This window comes from Leptonychotes weddellii, unplaced genomic scaffold (genome assembly GCF_054177405.1).
Source record: "Leptonychotes weddellii isolate Sample4059 unplaced genomic scaffold, ASM5417740v2 HiC_scaffold_12657, whole genome shotgun sequence".
In the NCBI taxonomy this organism is placed as follows: domain Eukaryota; kingdom Metazoa; phylum Chordata; class Mammalia; order Carnivora; family Phocidae; genus Leptonychotes; species Leptonychotes weddellii.
This window is the reverse complement of record NW_027705529.1, coordinates 1-6135: the sequence shown is the minus strand read 5'-3', so window position 1 is coordinate 6135 and position 6135 is coordinate 1. Positions and strand designations below refer to the sequence as shown.

General features: G+C 52.5%; 1 long non-coding RNA gene across 1 annotated transcript; it reads right to left on the bottom strand.

Moving 5' to 3' along the window:
• Positions 1 to 1392: 1392 nt before the first annotated feature.
• LOC145718246 (uncharacterized) lies at positions 1393 to 6129 on the bottom strand. Its single transcript, XR_014141672.1, has 2 exons — positions 5086 to 6129; positions 1393 to 1601 (listed from the first exon to the last, which is right to left on the bottom strand). It is a non-coding gene; the product is annotated as an uncharacterized LOC145718246 (long non-coding RNA).
• Between the last annotated feature and the right edge of the window lie 6 nt (positions 6130 to 6135).

Here is a 6135-nt window from a genome sequence, read left to right as displayed (position 1 = left end):
CCCCGCCCCGTGGACACCCTCCCCTTGCCCCGTGGGCCGCCCCCCTCTCGTGGACAGATCCCCCGAACCTGCGTCCTGCCCCACGGACACTGCCCCTGCCCCCTACCCGAAGTTAGTCGCCCTCTGCCACAAGAGCACTGCCCCCATGCCCAGCGCCCCCACCCGGACGAGGTGCGCATTACTTGGTTTTCGAAGCAAATTTCTTGAGTAGGTTCTTGCTGCAAGAGACCGGCGAGCCATTCAGGCCTCGCGCACCACCCGGAAGGAGAGCCGCGTGGCGACCACGGAGTAACGCCGGGAGCCCCTCGAGAAGGCCCCACGGTCGGAGAGTTACCACCCACATGGCTGCTGCAAGAGCGCCGGGGCGGGGCGACGTGAGGCGACGCGGGGCGGCGTGAGGGGACGCGGGGCGGGGCCGACGCGGGGCGGGGCCGACGGACTAGGCGGAAGCACGCGGAATGAGGTGAATTCGGAGACGCAGTGTAATCTGAGGCGGGGCGACCTGCGTACGGAGCGACGTAGGGGCGTGGCGACGTACCTTCAGGGCGCCGTGCGGTACGCGGTGTGCATACAGAGCGGGGCGGGCTCTAGAGGCCGGGGCATTGCGGGGCGACGTCGGGGGGCGGGGCCTGCAGGCCAGGTGGCAGGCGTGGGCGGGGGGGAGTGCAAGTGCTTCTGCGCCGCCTGGAGTGCGGTTGGGACTGCGGTCGCCGGTGCGCGAAGTGGGGAGGTGCGCCTAGCAGCGCCCGCGCCACCCGGCTGAAGATGAGAGCGGGGGGGTGAGGTGCGGACGACCCCGGGCTCCTGAAGCGGAGCCCCTGCCGCCTCAGCAGCCTCCTGTGCGCTCCAGGAGGAGGCAGGCCCGTGCCTGGGGGTCCGCCCGGCTCGACGCCCCGCGCCCCTCCTGCCCGCACGACCGGGGCCGCAGTCCTCGCGGGAACTTGGCGCACGGACGCTGTCGCTGGAGGGTCAGAATGTCAGGGACACTAACCCACGGCAGGAGGGAAGGCGGCAGGGCCCCCGGAGATGCAGACCCAGCCCAGGGTTCACTCCAAAGGCAGGTGTCTGCCTGCTGTTGAGGGGGGACGCCAGCAGCTCTGTGCTGGGCTTCACTAGGCAACAGGACAGCTGCCCTCAGAGCTGCCCGGAGGAGGGAGTGAGAGAGGACGCCAAGCGCTGAGCAAGCTCTCAGTGGACAGCATTACTGCTCTCAAGGTTTTTTGGCCAAAAGAATATTAAACATTTTTTTAAATGTATTTATTTACCTGATCTCCACTCCCTAGGTGGGGCCTCAAACAGGACCCTGACATCTTCCGACTGAGCCAGCCAGGCACCCTTTGGCCAAAAGAATATTAAACCAATCTATATAATGGACTCTAGTAAAACACAAAATAAGATTTTTTTCCCATTTAATCTGTCATCGCACTGATGAGCCCACATAAGATCATTTAAGTAGCACTTCGTTAGGAATGGGAAGGCCATTGAGAGAAGCCAGGATGCTTTCCACCAGATTCTCCATCATCTGTCGTCTGGCTTGGTGAGTAGCACTTCCAATGTGAGGTGTCAGAGTGATGTTCCTCAACTTCAATAAAGGATGATCTCTGAAATGCAGATTAATTGATGAAAACTGTTCAGCATGGTTTGGTGTCTCTAATTTCACATTCTGGTTTGATACCCTCATGCTGAGAAGGGGAGGCTATGGGTAGCCTTACAGCATGACCCCACTCATCTAATGCCAGTAAGTGGGGGGGCAGCATTTTGGGGGGCAAAACAAGTATCCTAGTCACACCCAGACCATTAGCACACAATGCCATGACATGGGGTGGATTAAACAACACTGGCCCCCAAAACAGAAGAGGCCCTTGGGGATCTGGATGCTAGTCTAGGCATCATGGGACAGGCTGAATGTGCCTTTAATGAGTAGTGGCATTCAGAGGGGAAAGATTAACTGGAGGGGGAGTTCTCTTCCCCAAAGAAGGCAGAGGATGGGAGTCAGCTGGAAAAAGAAGGAAGTGTTAGTGAAGGGGGTCAGGGGGACTCAAACAATGATGGTAACCCCAGCAACCAGCACTAGAAAAGGGCAGTGACCTGACCCGGCAGGGCCTCTTGACTGTTTTAATACAAAAGCCAAAGTAAGCATGCAGCAATAAGCCTCCATCCTCTGGGAATATTATGGACCCCAAATCTGTGGAAATTCTCTGGGGGCACTTGTAATTTATATCAATGCACTATGACTGTCCTTGCCCCCAGGGCTGATCAAAGTGAAGACAGAGCCTATAATACCGTTAGCAGGGCAGAAACTACTCGAAAAAACACTTCTGTCCTCCTGCTAGGAAGGAGGTGGGCCCTACTATCTAACAGCACACGCCGGACACCAGTCTCAGTATGAGGTTGTCCCCACGACTCAGAACTCAGAAAAACAGAGTCGTGGCCAATTGTTTTTTTTTTTTGTTTTTTTTTTTTTTTTTAAAGATTTTATTTATTTATTTGAGAGAGAGATAGCGAGAGCAGGAACACAAGCAGGGGGAGTGGGAGAGCGAGAAGCAGGCTTCCCGCCGAGCAGAGAGCCCGATGCGGGACTCGATCCCAGGACCCCGGGATCACGACCCGAGCCGAAGGCAGACGCTCAACGACTGAGCCACCCAGGCGCCCGAGTCGTGGCCAATTGTAACAACACCTGTCCAGAGTATTTGGCGTACAGGCAAGACCGGATTTGTTATGTCATGAAACTGAATTGTACCAGCACAACATTGCAACACTGGCATTGCTGAGATTTAAGTCACAGGATAACACTGACAAGCTTTGGGAGAGACCCCTGTCCTTGCCCTGTGACTTGTTAGTGAAGCTACCAAAAAGCTCATTCAGCAGACTCGGCAACAGGTGAGCCCTAAGCTTCTAGGTTTCTGAATAAATTGACAACTGTCTAGAATGCTCATGCTTCTTAATTGATACTGACATTCTTTTGTTCTACATTAGTGGTTCTCAAACATTTGGTCTCAGGTACACTCTTCAGGTCAGTTTTTTTTTGTTGCTAATTTTTTTTTTTTAAGTAGGCTCCACCCCCAATGTGGGGCTTGAATTCACAACCCTGAGGTCAAGAGTCGCACTCTCTACCAACAGCCAGTCACGCACCCCAGGACCTCTTTACACTCTTTTTAAAAATTTTTAAGATTTTATTTATTTGAGTGAGAGAGAGAGTGCAAGTGAGAAGCAGAGGGAGAAGCAGACTCCCCGCTGAGCAGGGAGCCCGATGCGGGGCTCGATCCCAGAACCCTGGGATCACAACCTGAGCTGAAGACGGACGCTTAACCGACTGAGCCACCCAGGTGCCCCTCTTTACACTCTTAAAATTGAGAATCACAAAAAGCATTTGTTTTTATGGGTTGTATCTGTCAACATTTATTGTATTAGAGATTAAAACTAAAAAAAGATTAATACAATAACAGAAGCACACATTTCATTAGTTGTCAGAGTGATGATGTCATCAGTCTGTACTGAAACATCAGTGAAAAATTATGACTGTACAGACCCCTCAAAGCGTCTCCAGACCACATTCTGAGAAACTATTCTAAATAAACTTGTTTGTGTTTTTTTTTCAGAAATGTAAGTTCTATGGTCAGTCTTGATAAACTTAAGATACTAAATTTGGTTGTAATGTCAAACATCCAGCTGACAGTAATTTGCTTACTAGACAGAAATCAAAGCTGGAGGAATCAAACCTGGCTTAATGAATGACACCAAGATTCAAAATAAATGACAGAATCAAGACTCCAGTCCCAACAGGCTGGATCAATGGGTCAAAACACAAGCATGGAGGGCGCCTGGGTGGCTCAGTTGGTTAAGCGACTGCCTTCAGCTCAGGTCATGATCCTGGAGTCCCTGGATCGAGTCCTGCATCGGGCTTCCTGCTCGGCAGGGAGCCTGCTTCTGCCTCTGACCCTCCCCCCTCTCATGTGCTCTCTCTCTCTCATTCTCTCTGTCTCAAATAAATAAATAAAATCTTCAAAACACAAGCATGGAGCGCCTAGGTGGCTCAGTCAGTGGAGTGTCCAACTCTTGATGGAGACCCTGGAGTTGGGGCTCAGCAGGGCATCTACGTGAGACTCTCCCTCACCCTCTGCCCCCCCATGCATGCATGCATGCATGCTCCATGCACCCTCTCTCTCTCTCTCAAAAAATACACAGGGGCGCCTGGGTGGCTCAGTCGGTTAAGTGTCTGCCTTCAGCTCAGGTCGTGATCCCAGGGTCCTGGGATTGAGCCCCACATCGGGCTCCCTGCTCCGCGGGAAGCCTGCTTCTCCCTCTCCCTCTGCATGCCACTGCCCCTGCTTGTGCTCTCTCTGACAAATAACTAAAATCTTTTAAATAAAAATAAAATGTCCTTAAGACACAGAAGCAAATTACATTAAATAAAAATAAATGTAAAATTCCACGCATATATTTAAAAGACAATTGAGGGAATAATTTCAATTTTTGCTGACTAAAAATGGAATGAACTAAGAATGCAATGGGCCTGCTAGGAATACACACTGCGAAACCAACCTGCGTGGTCAGACCCCAACATGAAGGCTGTGTTCAGGTCTTGAGAGCACATTATCAAAGGACCTCAAAAACTAAAGTGCTAGAAGCATTAATGATGACAAGGTGTCTGGAAATGCTACCATTTCAGCTGTGATCGGGGGACCTGAAGATACTTAACCTCAGACACATGGCGGTTGTCGGACAATACACAAGGTTTGTAAAGAGGACAATGGTCAGGGACTCTGATGCTCCAAGGGGCAAATCAGGGTCATTGGCTAAGGCAAGGACTGTTCTGGTTGGATAGGAGCAAGACTGTCCAGTGCAGTCTCCACCCATGGGGGCTGCTGCCCGAAAGCTCAGAGCTCCCTCTGCACGGAGGTGTTGAAACAGATGTCTGGCCAACTGCAGAACCGGACAGGTCACCAGAGGCCTGCTCGGACCCCTCCACGGCTGAGACCCTGCCGGTTTGTGACTTAACATGGCTGCAAAAGCCAAAAACAGTGACTACTGGAGGAGTGCCCTCCGTGCCTCGAGAGAGATGGCAGTTCTGTCCGGCTTCCTTACCTGGGCAGGGGCTCCGGGTACGTCACATCCAGCGCTGCCCCTTTGATGACCCCAGTCTGAAGAGCCTCCATCAGCGCGTCCTGATCGACTAACAGACCTGAGTCAACGAGACAAGGCCTCTGCATTACTATGGTTGGGCAGGACCTGGGAAGGACGCTTTGGTCACCGTAGCTGCTGTTCCAAACACGTCTTGGTCCTGTCAAACGTCTGACAACGTGTGAGCTTCATTCTGCCAATTCATTATTAGACGTGGCAAGCCTGCCACGTGCCAGGCAGTGCGCTAAGCCCCGCACACACGCTATCTCACTGAATCCTCCAAGAACCTGGCAAAGTCAGCATTCGTTTTACACATGAGGAACTGAGGCCTGACCCCAGCTCACACAGCTCCTAACAGAGCAACCCAGATCTGAGCTCAGGTTTGTTTAAGCTCTGGCCTGGGCCTGTCTCACTTTACACACCACCTCCCCAGGTTACGGACACAGCCCCCAGACACTGCAAACACACTTTAAAAACTAAACCACAAGCACAATCCACAACTGTCATTTCAAATACAGAAGAGCAGAAGCTGAGAAGAAAACCCCTTCCTTGAGGCAGAGACTGGCAAGGAGCCAAACGCCAGCATCCTTTCCGCTGACTGATGGAGGGGCGGCCTGCTGGTCAGGACACAGAGCGCCCCTGGTGTGTGGGGGGCTGCTGCTGGAGATGCCTCGTCCCACGCCCTTTCCTGGGCAGGTTTTCCAGAATCTTGAGTATGTTCACCAGCCTCTGACATTACTGAAACTACCTAAGGCACTGGTCCTCCCGGCTCGCCTACAGGGCCTGAATTTTCAGAGAACTCTCAAGCATGTTAGCTCAGCCCTGTGCGGTTTTCTGCTCTTCCGACACCAACTCTTTTTGGGTTCCCGAACCCAATTCCAACGTGGGGGGGGGACCTCCTACAAGACCAAGCAATTCTTGGGATAGCAGCAAGGTGTCTGAGACTTCAACTCCATTCTGACACTGTCTGCCTTGGAAATAGCATCTGATCTCACAGGTTAAGGGCTCAGTCCT